This window comes from Chelonoidis abingdonii, chromosome 1, assembly GCF_003597395.2.
Source record: "Chelonoidis abingdonii isolate Lonesome George chromosome 1, CheloAbing_2.0, whole genome shotgun sequence".
Taxonomy (NCBI): Eukaryota; Metazoa; Chordata; order Testudines; family Testudinidae; genus Chelonoidis; species Chelonoidis abingdonii.
Window position 1 is genome coordinate 369,331,262 of NC_133769.1, and position 14,942 is coordinate 369,346,203.

The 14,942-nt window shown below is 44.5% G+C and overlaps 1 pseudogene; it reads left to right on the forward strand.

Annotated features, from left to right (window-relative positions):
- The first annotated feature begins 6,484 nt into the window (after window positions 1-6,484).
- Window positions 6,485-14,942, forward strand: part of LOC116830424 (olfactory receptor 52N4-like) — a 14,048-nt pseudogene continuing 5,590 nt past the window's right edge.

The following is a 14,942-nucleotide window of genomic DNA, read 5'->3' on the forward strand; positions in this document are numbered from 1 at the left end:
AATACTGAACTGCTCAAGATAGTTAAGACCAGCGCAGACTGTGAAGAACTTCAAAAAGATCTCACAAAACTAAGCAGTAGGCAACAAAATAGCAAATGAAATTTAATGTGGATAAATGTAAAGTAATGTACATTGAAAAAAAATAATCCCAACTATACATACAATATGATGGGGGCTAATTTAGCTACGAGTCAGGAAAAAGAACTTGGCGTCATCATGGATAGTTCTCTGAAGATGTCCCACGCAGTGTGCAGAGGCAGTCAAAAAAGCAACAGGATGTTAGGAATCATTAAAAGGGGACAGAGAATGGAGGAAGAATATAGTATGGCCCTTATATAAATCCATGGTACGCCACATCTCGAATTTGTGTACAGAGTGGTCTCCTTACCTCAAAAGAAATACTGATACTAGAAAGGTTCAGAAAAGGACACTAAAATGATAGGGGTTTGGAGAGGATCCATAAGGAGAGATTAAAGAGTAAGAGAACACTCAGCTGGAAAAGAGGAGACTAAGGGGGGATATGTAAGTGATATATAAATCATGAGTGATGTGGAGAAAGTGATAAGGAAAGTTATTTACTTATTCCATAAACAAGAATTAGGGTCAACAAAGGAAATTAATAGGAAGCAGGTTAAACAAATAAAGGAAGTTCTTCTTCACGCAGCGCACAGTCAACTTGTGAGACTTCTTACTGAGGAGTGTGAAGGCTGGGATATTACAATTTTAAAAGAGAATGGATAAATTCATGGTGGAAGTCATAAATGGCTATTACCAGGATGGTAAGGAATGGTGTCCTTGCCTCTGTTTGTCAAGAGGATGGAGACGGAGGCGGAGAAAGATCACTTGATCATTGCCTGTTAGCTCACTCTCTTTTGAGGCACCTGGCATGGCCACTGTCGGTAGACAGATACTGGTAGATGGACCTTTGTCTGACCCAGTATGGCCATTCTTATGTTGTTATGTCTTATATGACTATGTAGTGTATTCAAATGTGTTAACCTCAATGACACCCTAGGACATGCGCTTCCACTAGAAAAACTGAGGCCTTTCAGCGGGTAATGGGCCCATTAGGGAAACAATAGGCGTTGGAGAAGCTTATACCAGCTGGGGACCCTCGAGGTGCCCGACAGACAATGGATAAGGCTGTTATGACTCAGGAGGGCATGCAAAGGAATGTGAACAGACCACATGACACTGAACTCCATTTTGGGTACCTGTCATGGACTGGGAACTGTTTTTGGAACAAAATATTCCCACTATATGTTAATTCTACATAAGGTGGGGTAAGACATCATCTAGTGGCTTCCCTCCCCACACAAGAGAACTCCTGGAAACATCTGCAAGCATGGGGGAGGAACGGTAGCCTGACCAAAAGATCCAGATGTAGCAGTTGTTAATGTACTGCCATCTGCACTCTGTCTGGGAATGCTGCCATAAGATACAGGATCAAAAACAATTTTCAATTGATTGTAGCAGCATAGCACTGCATACCGACCGTGCAGTAGTAATGTTTAGTCCATTAGCCTCTGAGAAGTCACTCCCACCCTGTGGAGGCCAAATGATGTGACTCTAAATTAATACAGGCCAAAGGGCACGGAAAAGGATTTCTTCTCCCAGGATACTGCCATCAACAGTATTTGCCAGTATCCCTGTGTGAGTTCTAAAGTCTGGAAACTCCCAAATGTTCTAGTAGTCATCTACTCTCTGCATCGGGTAAGCATCAAAGCTCAATATTGTTTTGGTCTCTCAAAAATTGATGCAGAAACAGGTTGTGCTATCCTGTGTCAGAACTACTTATACCACAGGGACTTCTCCACTCATTGTGTGATTCCTTCACCACTCCCAGGGCCAAAATCACCCGGAGTTCATCTCACATGGTATCCCATATTTTATAAGAGAACAGCCATAGAATTTCCCATATCTGTTGCACATACAGAAAAGAAGGCCATCATCAGTTGCTAGGCTGCGTAGTAGGAAGAGGGCCTTAAACATAATCCCTTGTAGCAGAGGCCTGGTGTGAGGCCCGAGACCTGGGTTAAAGTAGTCAAAACTTTGCAGCTATAAAGCAAAGTTAAACTGTGAGCAAGGGGCAGGCCTGGTTTACAGAATCTGTTAGGAACAGGACTGATATTGCAGAAACACATGTTTCTAAGTAGTGCTAGGCACTGGAATATGTATGCAAACAAATTCCAGAAAGGTGGTACCAGAACACCTCCATGCCAAACCCATTCCCCAAAGATAACAGGCAGATGCTGACCTATCTTAAGGATAAGGTCAGGATAACAGCATAATGGATAGAGATGTTTGATGAAACTAACATGCACAAGGTAATGGACAGCCCCTGGATACGTCAATGGGTGCCATCTCAATACATCAGAGGGTGTCACTCTAATACATCAGGAGTAATACGTCACTTGTTTGCATCTGTGTATAAAGATGTATCTCAGAGGCAATGTCTTTCTCTGAATGAGGAGAGAATAGAAAGTCCCACCATTCCCTGAGCCTGTCCATTCTTTTAGCATACATGTGTTAGTGTACCTGTAACCACTGATCTGGGGCATTAGCACTATGCCTCATTGGCAATAAACGTGACCAAGTTCCTTCACTGAAAACCGAGTCAGTGGATTTATTGGGCAGTTCAACTGGAGCCTTCTGTATGGGCTATCTGGCCAGAGTCAGTGCAGCACGCAGAAAGAACACACGTACACACAGCCAAACATCTCTCAACTGGCTGAACAGTTTGGAAGATTCAGTTTGCCCTAACAATCTGAGCCCCTGGGATCAGTGACTCATTGCTTCACTCCCAGGGGACACTCTCAAGCTGAAGTTCTCCAGGGTCTATTTTCTGCTCCTCCAGCTGCTCATGGCACTGAGGGAATTGTCTGGGAATCCTGGCCAACCTGAGAGTCTGCAGGGACTGTTCAAGGTAATCATAAAGGTTGCTGTTCATCACGGCAAGTGTCAGACATGTGAGATTCATACACTGATTCTCAGGGCCCTGGTTTCCTATCACCATAAGGAGATTTCCTCACTGATGAGCGGAATTTCAGTGAGTTACCTCTTCCTGCATTAAAGTTAGTGCTGAGGGTTCAGGAAAGTTTCCAGGTTTCATGTTAAGAACTATCTGAGCAGGAATTCAGCAGCAAAGCGACTTAAAATGTTCAGTATTGTCAGAAACACCAAGGGATTTACCTTGTAAAATTGGAATTACAAATGTCTTAGAAATAGTTAAAAATTCTCAGTGATGAAGAATCCGCCAAGACCCTTGGAAAATTGTTCCAATGGTGAATTACTCTCACCATTTAAAAAATGTATGCCTTATCACCAGTAAGAATTTCTTCTCTAAGTTCAACTTCCAGTCATTGGAACCTGTTACACCTCTGTATGCTCGGCTGAAAAGCCTATTATTTAATACTAGTTCCCTGTGTAGGTACTTGCAGGCTGTTATCAAGTCACGCCTTAAGCATCCTTATTAAGCTTATCAGATTAAGATCTCTGAGTCTATCACCTAGATGGAGCTACCACAAGGTGGGTGCACAACTGGTTGGAAAATCATTCCCAAAGAGTAGTTATCAGTGGTTCCCAGTCATGCTGGAAGGGCATAACGAGTGGGGTCCCCACAGGGATCAGTTCTGGGTCTGGTTCTGTTCAATATCTTCATCAATGATTTAGATAATGGCCTACAGAGTACATTTATAAAGTTTGCAGATGATACCACACTGAGAGGGGTTGCAAGTGCTTTGGAAGATAAGATTAAAATTCAAAATGATCTGGACAGACTGGAGAAATGGTCTGGAGTACATAGGATGAACTTCAATAAGGACAAATGCAAAGTACCTCACTTAGGAAAGAACAATCTATTGCACACATATGAAATGGGAAATGACTGCCTAGGAAGGAGTATTGCAGAAAGGGATCTGGGGGTCATAGTGGGTCAACAGTGTAACGCCGTTGAAAAAAACCCCCAATCATTCTGGGATCTATTAGCAGGAGTATTGGAAGCAAGACACGAGAATAATTCTTCTCCAGTACTCCGTCTGATAGGTTCAGTCAGAGTATTGTGTCTAGTTCTGGGTGCTACATTCAGGAAGATGCAGAAAAAATGGAAAAAGTCCAGAGAAGAGCAACAAAAAGGTTAAAAGTCTAGAAAAACATGACCTAATGAGGGAAGATTGAAAAAATTGGGTATGTTTAGTCTGGAGAAGAGAAGACGAGAGGGACATGATAACAGTTTTACTACATAAAATGTTACAAGAAGGAGGAGAAAAATGTCCTTCTTAACCTCTGAGATAGGACAAAGAAGCAATGGGCTTAAATTGCAGCAAGGGAGGTTTAGAGCTGGAAATTAGGAAAATCTTCTTAACTGTCAGAGTGTTAGCACTGGAATAAATTGGCCAGGAGGTGGTGGAATCTCCATCTTGGGGCTTTAAGAGCTTGTTAGACAAACACCTGCCAGGGATGGTCTAGATAACGTAGTTTTGCCTTCAGTGCAGGGCTGGAGTAGATGATCTGTCAAGGTCCCTCCAGTTCTATGATTCTATGATCACTATAAGGCAGAGTTTCTAATCTTTGCTAATTCTTGTAACTTCTCTCTGAACCGTCTTCAGTTATCAACATTCACGTGTATGGACATGAAACTGGACAAGGATCCAGCAGCAGTTGCACCAGTGCCTATACAGAGGTAAAATAACTCTATACCTCTCTTGAGATTCCCCTGTTTATCATCCCAGGATCACATGGCTCTTTTGACAGTTGGTCACACTCGGAGCTCATGTTTAGATAATTATCTCTTCACACTCCAAATTTGGTCACAATCATTGGCTCCCACGATATTCCCCATCACGTAAGCATCACCTAAATTCTTTTTCCTAGATGCAGATATCTACATAGCTATGTTAGGAATTCATATTGTTTACTTCAACCCACTTTATTAGATCATCCAGATTGCCTGATCAGTGACCTGCCATTCATTATTACAATCCCCAATTTTTGTGTTATCTGAAAATCATCAATATCAGGCATGAGATGGTTAGCAACTAGTTGCTGACACATGTCTCTGCTTACACTTGTCAGTTACACCTGTAACTTATGTTCGACAAAAGCTGTGCCTGCAAGAAAGTCTCACAAAAGAAACAAGGAAGCAATAGAGATGCAGTTCTGTAGTCCTAAATACAAGGACCTTTGTGCCATTTGTGCCATTCTGTTAAGCATAAAGTCATAGCCCAGCATGAATGAGTCTGTTCCATGGCTCAAACGTGCTCCTTTCGAAATAGGAATAACATGTGACTCAGACCTATGGCCCTTTACTCCAGTGTCTCTCTCTGATAGTAAAACCCCAGGTGCTGCAGAAAAAAAGTGTAAGAAACCCAGCAATAGATGATACGGGGATGACCTAACATCAAAAGGTGTCACATAATGCATAACAGCTAGACATTGGTTGTGCCTTAAGCACGTAGTGTAAAGGCGTTCAAAATATTAATTTAGCTTAAATGTTGTAACTGGATCAGTTTACTCTCCATTAAATGTCCAAACACTCCGGATTCTTACTTAACACATGTCCTCAGCTACCTCTTGTGCAATGAGTTCCTCAGTCTAATTAAGCATTAAGTGAAGAAAGCATTTTTTGTATCAGTGTTGAATTGCCCATGTTTCAGTTTACTTGAAAGTCCTCTTGATATTGTTTTATGAGACAGGGATAGTCACAGAATCATAGAATATGAGGGTTGGAAGGGACCTCATGTGGTCATCTAGTCCAACCCCCTGCTCAAAGCAGGACCAATCTTAAATTACACACATTCTCAATCTACTCAAGTCAGTATTTTATAGACTTTTCTCATATCCCCTCTTATTCATCTCTTTTGTAAGGTAAAAATCCCAGTCCTTTCAACCTCTCTCTGTATGAAAGTTTCCCTGGACACTTGATCATTCCCTTTGCCCTTGCCTGAGCCCCTCTCATTCTGCAATATCCCATGTGAGAAGGGTGCCCAGTACTACAGAGAGGGGGGGTGATACACTTACCCCCTCCCACTCCTTCTGGATCCCAATGTTTTGCTTATTTTCCATCAAAGCTTGCACTTTGAGCAAGGCTTCACAGAGCTATGTACGATGATGCACAGATCCATGTCCTGAGTTCATACAGTGAAATTAGAACATTGTTCAGTGTTTGACGAGTTCAAGTTTTTCCCTCCAATGGGCGTGCATGTTGCAGTTATTGACAACCAAGTTCATCTGCCATCATGCCACCCATTCACCTGGCTAGGTTAGCTCCCTCTGAGGACTTCTCTAGATTGATTATGACCTAAATAACGTGGTGCCATCTCTAAACGTTTCCACCTCACTTCTCACCCCCCTTTCTAGATTGTTAATAACAATAAAATATGTACCGTAGTATTTATTATAAAGTGTGTAATCTCCCTCATTCTGCTTCTATCCATTCACAGGCACCTTGACCATTTATGAGCCTGATTGATGCATTAACCAAGTCATGGCAGTTTTCAACCTCAACCCCTCTGACCCTTCATCATTTATCCTAATGGGCATCCCTGGCCTGGAAGCTGCCCATATCTGGATTTCAATCCCTTTCTCTACGTCCTACATTATCAGCCTGTTGGGAAATTTCATGATTCTGTTTGTTGTAGGAAAAGAGCAGACCCTGCACAAGCTGATGTACTTGCTGCTCTGCATGCTGGCAGTCACAGACATCAACACATCTACCTCCACTGTGCTGAAGGCACTGTGTATATTTTGGTTCAAACTGGAAGTTATTAGTGTGGGTGGCTGCCTCACCCAGATGTTCTTCTTTCACACGGGCACTGTGATGCACTCAGCCGTCCTCGTGACAATGGCCTTTGACCGCTACGTTGCCATATGTAACCCTCTGAGATACGCCACCATCCTCACCAACGCACAAATAGCTAAGCTTGGGCTTGTGAGTTTGATAAGAGCTGTTCTCTTTGCTCTGTCCCTGCCCTTTCTCCTGAGCAGCAGCCATTCTGTGCCAACCACATTATCCCCCATACATACTGCGGCCACATGCCTGTGGCAAAGATGTCGTGTGGGGACATCACAGTCAACAGGATGTATGGCTTGGTGATAGCATTTGTAGTCAATGGGTCAGACGTGACACTCATTGCCCTCTCCTATGGTCTAATCATCAGGGCTGTCCTCAGAATCTCCTCCAAGAAAGCCCACCAGAAAGCCCTCAACACCTGCACAGCCCACATCTGTGTGATGCTGATTTCTTATCCTCCCTTCTTTTTCTCCACTGTGACCCACTGGTTCGGTCAGGGTATTGCTCCCCACATTCACATCAACTTGGCAAACCTCTATTTCCTCCTCTCTACCATGCTCAACGCTATCATTTATGGGGCCAAAACCAAAGAGCTTTGGGAGAAAGTGGGCAAATACACTTGCAGAATGTGGTCACTTGGGCCACCGACTTTAAACCTGTGTGACGAGAGGGGGAAAGGATACTTCCTCATCAATCAAGGGTGCTCTGTCCCTGTTTGTCTGTTTCTCATCATTGTGGAAGTTCAGAGTCTCAGAAGCACCTCACACCTAACATCTTACCATTCCATCACCAAGCACTGCTCTCTCCATTGCTGCGTTCCCTCTCTCTGACCATCACTTGATATCTTTCAGTGTCATCCATCTGCCCCACCTCTACACACTCTATCACTTGGCCTTTCAGTGACTTCCAGATCACTAGACGATACTGCATCTTTCTGAAGCAAGATGGCTTTCCATTAGATTCTACGTGAACAGACTTCTTAATCAGTTTGACAAACTTAAGCTATGCTTTCTCATAAACAAAGACAAAGAAACCAACTATAATACTGAACTTCTTTATCATATATACAATGATCCAGTGAGCAAAATTTGCCTTTTTTTCCTATGTCCAGGTCTTCAGGAAGCCTGGAGGATAAACCAAATGTTTCCCTTGGAAAGTTCTAATACAGGAAAGGTGCTGCAGGAACTGAGGACATTCTATCTAGAGCTTATTGGTGAGAGTTGTGAAAACTGTTTTTGAGACTGGCAACTGTATTACCTTGGATTTCAGGTGTGTACCCAGAAAGGATCAAGCACATTGCAACCAAAGATGTGCACTCAGACACTATGAATAATAAATAGATACTTTAGGGTAATTAAAGCAGGTTTTAGATCAAGGTCAAAATCTAGCTATCATGTTCTGCTAAATCAGAAATGGGTAGGAGTGGACATATGAGACAATAAATAAAGTGAGGAATGACGCTTAGTGAAGTTAGGAGTGATGAGTGAGTAGGGGGTCACTATGTTGTAGAAGTTATAAAAAATAGCTAATACAGTGTACTTTGTTGTTTTAAGAAATAGATTGAGCTACTTTTGTGTTAGTTTTTAAGTGACTTTGGACTCCTAATTCATTATAAATGTGGGAACCTTTCAAGCTGGACTGGAACCAGAGAAGCAGCACTGAGCTAAAAGCCAGACCTGAGTCGGAGGCAGAGCAGCAGTGCTTAGGCAGAACGGGGAAGCTGGCACAGACCAGAGCCAGGAACTGGGTCAGCACAGACCAGCTGCGCCAACGAATCGAAGGGCTGAGCTACAGTGTGGAGCTGTGGGACCAGAGCCAGGATAGTGGATGCCAGCCATGCCACAAGTAACACAGCAGTCAAGCACAATGAGCAGCTGGGGAGAGCAAGGTGGGGCCATCTGCAAACAGCCCAGCACAGGGAGACATCACTAGAGAAGAGGGCCTTGAAGGCTGGACTCAGTAGGAGGGATGTGAATCTGCTGGGAGGACAGATACTGGGGAGAAAGGTCCGGCCACCTAGAGCCTGAGGGAGTGAAACCACCACCAGACCAGATTCCTTACCTGCAGTATCACCACAGAACAGCCAGGGCCTGGGCAGGAGGCCATGGATGTGTGAGGAACAAATTGGGAACATTTCTTACATCCCAAAGATGGCTGCTTGTGGTGTTTCCCATGCCCACAGATCAAGGTTCCTTGTTTCCTGGAATATTTCCCATCTTCTCATTTTTTTTACAGCTGCTGTTTAATAAATTCTATTTGCTTTGAATTTAATGTAGTGATCAGTGGGTTAGGGAAGTGTCCGGTGTGGTATGAAGAGAGTACCCTGGATTGGGGATACCTTAGCCCCTGTCCTAAGTGACCATGATGAGACTGGGGGTTCAGCTTCCCAGGAATCCTGGGCCCAGCTGTGTCACCATTACGCCAACTCTGCCACACTGCAAAGTGGAAGGGGAGTCCTTGAGGTCAGGCAGGCCTCTGGGAAAAGCGAGTGGGCGTGGGGATTCTGCTGTTGGGAGATAGGGCCTGGAGAGGCTGAATCACCAGCAAAGCAGGGTGCAAAAAGGCCAGCCCAGCTGGGTGGTTAGAGGGGTGCAGCAGTTCCCACAGCTCCCAGAATGAACCCCACGGGTGAAATCCATCAAACTCATACCCTCGGGAGTCCAAATTAGGGCAACAGGCACTCATCACACAAGCATGGGGGAGGGACTGTAACCTGAAGAAAAGATCCAGATGTAGCAGTTGATTGATTCCTTTTCCACCGTGTTCTCATCCAGCAGGCACATCTACCGAAAACTACCACCCATAGTGACATGGTCCCAGGGCAACAGATAAAGGAAACTCCAAAGGTATTCACTCATAAAATGTGGGGAATAGCATGTGAGATGAACTCCAGGTCATTTTGGCCCAGGGAGTGGTGAAGGGAATCATGGAAGATAGGTGGAGGAATCCCATGATACTAGATTTGACACACAATAGCAGAATCCGTTTCTGCATTGATTTCTGAAAAGATCAACACAGTATTGAATGTGATGCTTACCCGATGCAGAGAATAGCTGACCCATTAGACAGTTTGAAGCTGCAGATATGTATCTACTTTAGAACATCACAAGGAATATTGGCAAATACTTTTTGATGCCAGAATCCTGGGAGAAGAAAACCTTGTCCATCCACTTCAGATTGCATCAATTCAGGATCACGTGATTTTTCCTCCACAGGGTGGCAGTGACTTTTCAGAGAACAGTGGATTGGCTACTACAACTACATGGGTGCTATGCAGCAATATGTTTGCTACGATCAATTGAAAATTGTTTTTGGTCCAGTATCTTGTTGGCAGCATTCCCACGTGTAGTAAGATGCAGATGGCAGTACATTGAACACAGAAAAGAAGCCATCATCAAGTAGCTAAGTTGAACAATCTGCAATATTCAGTTTGCCCTGAAAATATGAGCTCTTGTTATCGGTAAATATTTTCTTTCAATCCCATGGGAGACTTTCAAACTGAAGTTCCAGGTCTATTTTTCTGCTCTTCCCTCTGCTGGGAAGAGGCAGCCAACTTGAGAGTCTTGGCCAACTTGAGAGTCTGCAGGGACTGTACAGGGGAATCATAAAAAAATCACTGCCCAGCATGGCGAGTGTCAGACATGTGAGAAATCATACGCTGATTCTCAGGGCTCTGCTCTTTCTGTCACTGTAGGAGATTTCCTCCTGAGCTGAGCGAGACTGGGGTGAGTTGCCTGTTTCTGCATTAAAGTTAGTGCTAAGGTCAGGCAGGGTCCAGGGTTCAAGTCAAGAACTATCTGGCACGATTCAAAGAACACGGTGACTTAGAACTGTTTAGTATTGTCAGAAACACTCAATAGATTTACATGGTAAAATTGGAACTACAAAAGGTACTGGAAATAGTTTCTCTAGACACATATTGTTTTTAAGATCAATTTCTTGTCTCTTACTATATCCTCTGTGTGTTGTCTCAATGGGTTCAATTTTGGGGGACTGTGTGGTTTTTTCCTCTGGTTTGCGCAAGTTTCCAAAATTTCATTGCGCTGTTAAGAAGTGCAGCCAAATCCTCTGCAGTGGGTATCTGTGTACCAGAGGGTTCTCAGCAAGAATGGGCCCCACACTGGCCAGATTTCTTGCTCTCACATTCTGCCTTCACTGGGTTACTCCAGACTGTACTGGCTTCCCTGAGAGGAAATCAGAGCCTCTGTGTTGTTTCAAATCTCCATCTTTCATGCCTGGTCTCAGAACGCCGCATAAACTGAGGGTTTCCTTCAGACTCTTTCAGCAGCCCTAATAAAATAGCCGCTCTCTGTCGCAAGACTGGAAGCCATGAATTTTCAAACAGCTGCTAGCCAAAAATGAAACACGAAGGGTAAAATCTTTTGGTCTTTACTGAGATCAATTGGCAAACTCCCAATATGGCCAGAATTTCACCTTAAATCTCCATGTAGAGACTTAAATAAATGGCTAATTTTACACGGACCATGAGCCTCCAGTGACTTCAAACCGGAGTGCGTCATGTGGCCTCTAAGGATGGGTGAGCTCATTTGGACCAAAGAAGAATGTGACAGGAGAGTTGCCTGACATCTCACACTCATAGGCTTAGAGGTTCAGAACAATGAGAATAAGAATTTTTTTTTGTGCAGGGCGGGGGTCTGCTCTCTCGTGAGCCCCTGCATCCTCTGGTTCTGGAGAGGATGAGACGCACGAAAAGGCAGAAAAATAAAAGCATGTTTCTGGCTTAAAGGAAACCAGGTGGTGGTGTACATTTCATTGGGGGAGATCCCAGAAGTACAGTGTGTGTGTGGAGGGAGCTGGGAGCGAAAGGTCTAAGAGTGTGAGGGCGGGGACATGCAGTACCAAATCACAGTTGGCCGGAGGCCTGAAACCGGTCAAAATAGGAATGGAACGTCCTTGCCTAATGCACAAGAACCAAAAAGAGGCATAATGAGGCCTTCTGCGGGCAGGGGTTGTGGCTTAGACTGTAGTGGAATGATGGACCACAACTGTTAGCAGAGTTGGTCTCTTGACGACGCATCCGCCAGCTTAGGGACATCCAATTCGCTCTCATGAGCCAGCCACACTACTCACCGCTGGCTCCTGTTAATGTTTCATGTCCTCTCTCGCCATCCTGTCAGGGCTGTCACTGTCCTCCTTCCCTGCACAGGCGGAGGCGTTGTCTCGGTCTTTCCCTTCGATCCCTGAAGAGGCAAGTTCAGGGTGACGCCGCCCTTTTCGCCAAGGTGCAAGGCAGACACTGAGTTTAACCTTGGTCTGAAGAAGAATTATTTCGCTGAAGCTTGTCGCTGTGGGTTCTGGCAATCTTGTTTTTGAATCCTGGGTGAGAGGTATTCAACTGTGTGCGAAGCAGTGGGGGTTCTGGGGATGGCGGAACATACACAGAAAGCAAGATGGAACGAGCATTGAGGCCATTGTGTGGTCAGGAAGGGGTTTTAAATGACAGGCAGACAGCACGGGTTGCCTGTGGGAGGAGAGGGGGTATACATTGGACCAGCAGACAGGCCAGCAAATATGCTGTGGTGATTGTGGAGGGTGGGAGCAGCCATGCTCCAGGAAAGGCTGGCCAGCACGGTTGAAAATGAATCTTGTCTTTGTTGACTGGTTAGGTTCAAGGCCAGCGCTGGGACCTTTCCTGGCCTGAATGCATGTGGGGTGGGTCTCAGGGTCTCGTTGCCCTGGCAAAGCCACAGGGCTACATCCATGGGTTGTCACAAACTCTTATTCAGTTTTTTTTTTTCCAGGTTGTTTCCTTGTTCTTCTTACATAACTCAGGCGCATCAACACCAGTGAAAAGAGAACCATGGATCTTTTGCTCCTGCAGATGTTTCAATCTCACATCATATTCGTGAACGCTCTGGTCCTATTCTCTCCTTTCCCATCCCAGGCTGTCCTGCTTCCAGCAAGCACGTCGGGTCGCCAGCATGTTCTTTCTCCATTGCTCCCCTACACATCCCAGCGTACCCACCAACTCTTTCCTCTTCAGGGGGAGAGGTGCATCCAAGTCACACCTCCTCCCTTGGCTGGGTCGGGAGATGAGTGACTATGGTCTAATTCTTGTGAGAAATCTCAACACGAAAGGGCAAAATGCCAGGGCACTTGTTGTTGCCTTTCCTTATCCAACCCACAGATGCCATCGGTGATTTCAAATGGACTGATTACACAGGAACAACTCACAAGCCAGAAGTTTTGCCACATCGAATAGCAATGAGAGATGGGAAACGCTGGAACATCTGTAGGAACCTAGATCGATACAGCCTCCCAGTGCAGTAAGCCACTGGCAGCTGCCTGGAAGCAGTGGGGCCAACTGGGTACACAACTTAAACCAGGGACGCTCTGAGACCATTTCTAGCCAGCAGCTCTGTTAGCACTTCAAGATGCATCCTTTTGTTACATTCATTACTCAGGGTGTGGCATTTTATGGGCAAGGTCATTATATTTTTCTCACCTAAAGTAATCGCACCATTGCAAGTCCGTCTCATGGGATCCCTCAGCCTCGTGAAATACCCACCTAGTGTAACATTTCCAAGGCGCCGCAGTCACATGCAAATTTCTCCCCATAGAGTTAAATTCATCACTGTCACAAATAGAAAAAATGCCTTCAGTAAGCTCAGGCATGAGCTTGCAGGCAAAATGCCTCCAGCTGATTCCTGGGGACATGTTCATAGATTCCAAAACCTGAAGGGACCATTGTGATCTTCTAGTCTGACCTCCTGCATAGCACAGGCCAGAGAACTGCCCTGAATTAATTTGCGTTTCAGTTAGAGCAGATCTTTTAGAGCAGTGGTTCTCAACAAGGGCACACGTATCCTAGGGGTGCAGAGAGTCCTTCCAAGCAGTTGGTCAACTCCTCTAGATATTTGCCTAATTTTGCAACAGGCTACATGAAAAGCACTAGCGAAGTCAGTACTAATATTTCCTACAGACTTGTTTGTATTGCTCTATAGGCTATACACTGAAATGTAAGTAAAACATTTTTATATTAATTTATTTACTTTATAATTACACCGTAAAAACTGGAAAGTAAGCAATTTTTCGGTAATAGCGTGCTGTGTCACATGGGTATTTTTATATCTGATTTTGTAAGCAAGTAGCTTTTAGGTGAGGTGAAACTTGGAGTATGCAAAACAAATCAGATTCCTGAAAGGGATACAGTAGTCTAGAAATGCTGAGACCCACTGTTGGAGAGAAACATGCAATCTTGGTTTAAAAATATTTCCCAGGGTTAATTACTCTTACCGTTTAAGTGTATGCCTTAATCCAGCCAGAATGTGTCTAACTTCAGCTTCCAGCCACTGGATTGTCTTAGACCTTCCTTTGCTAGACTGAAGAGCTCACTTTGGATATTTGTTCCCCATGTAGACACTGAGAGACTGTGAGCAAGTCTCCCCTAACCTCTTTGTTAGGCTCAATAGACTGAGCTTTATGAGTTGATCACTATAAGGCAGGTCTTTTTAAATTCTTTAATCATTCTTGTGGCTCATCTCCGAACCCTCCTTCTTGAATTGTGGACACTGAGACTGGATACAGAATTTCAGCAGCAGGCACACCAGTGCCAAATACAAAGGTAAAATAATCACTCTGCTCCTACTTGAGATTCTCCTGTTTATTATCCCAGGATATCATTAGCTATTTTGGTCAAATAGTAACACTCAGAATGTCATGGTTAGCTAATCATCCCTTCACACCACCACATCTTGTTCAGAGTCATTGTGCATCCCACGATACAGACCCCCATTGTTATGTCTCAGACAATGTTGAGTGCCTGCAAGAAAGTGTCTCACCAAAAGTAACAGTGGAAATAATAGAGTTGCAGACCTGTAGCCCTAAATAGCAACCCCCTTGGGCCTTCATGCCCATTTTCTTGTGCACAGTCATAACCCAGCAGGATAATGCCTGTTTCCATGGGGGAAACTTGGCTCCTTTCCAACATAGGAATTGCACTGTGCATCAGATCAATGATCCATCTAATCCAGTGTCCTTTCTATGACAGTGACAGTCCCAAGGGCTGTGGAGGAAGGTTTGAGAAACCCAGCAATGGGTAGATGGGGGGATGACCTGACTATCATGAGAGTGTCACCCTAATGCCTAACAACTAGAGATTGGCTTGTGCCCTGAAACACATGGGCGTATC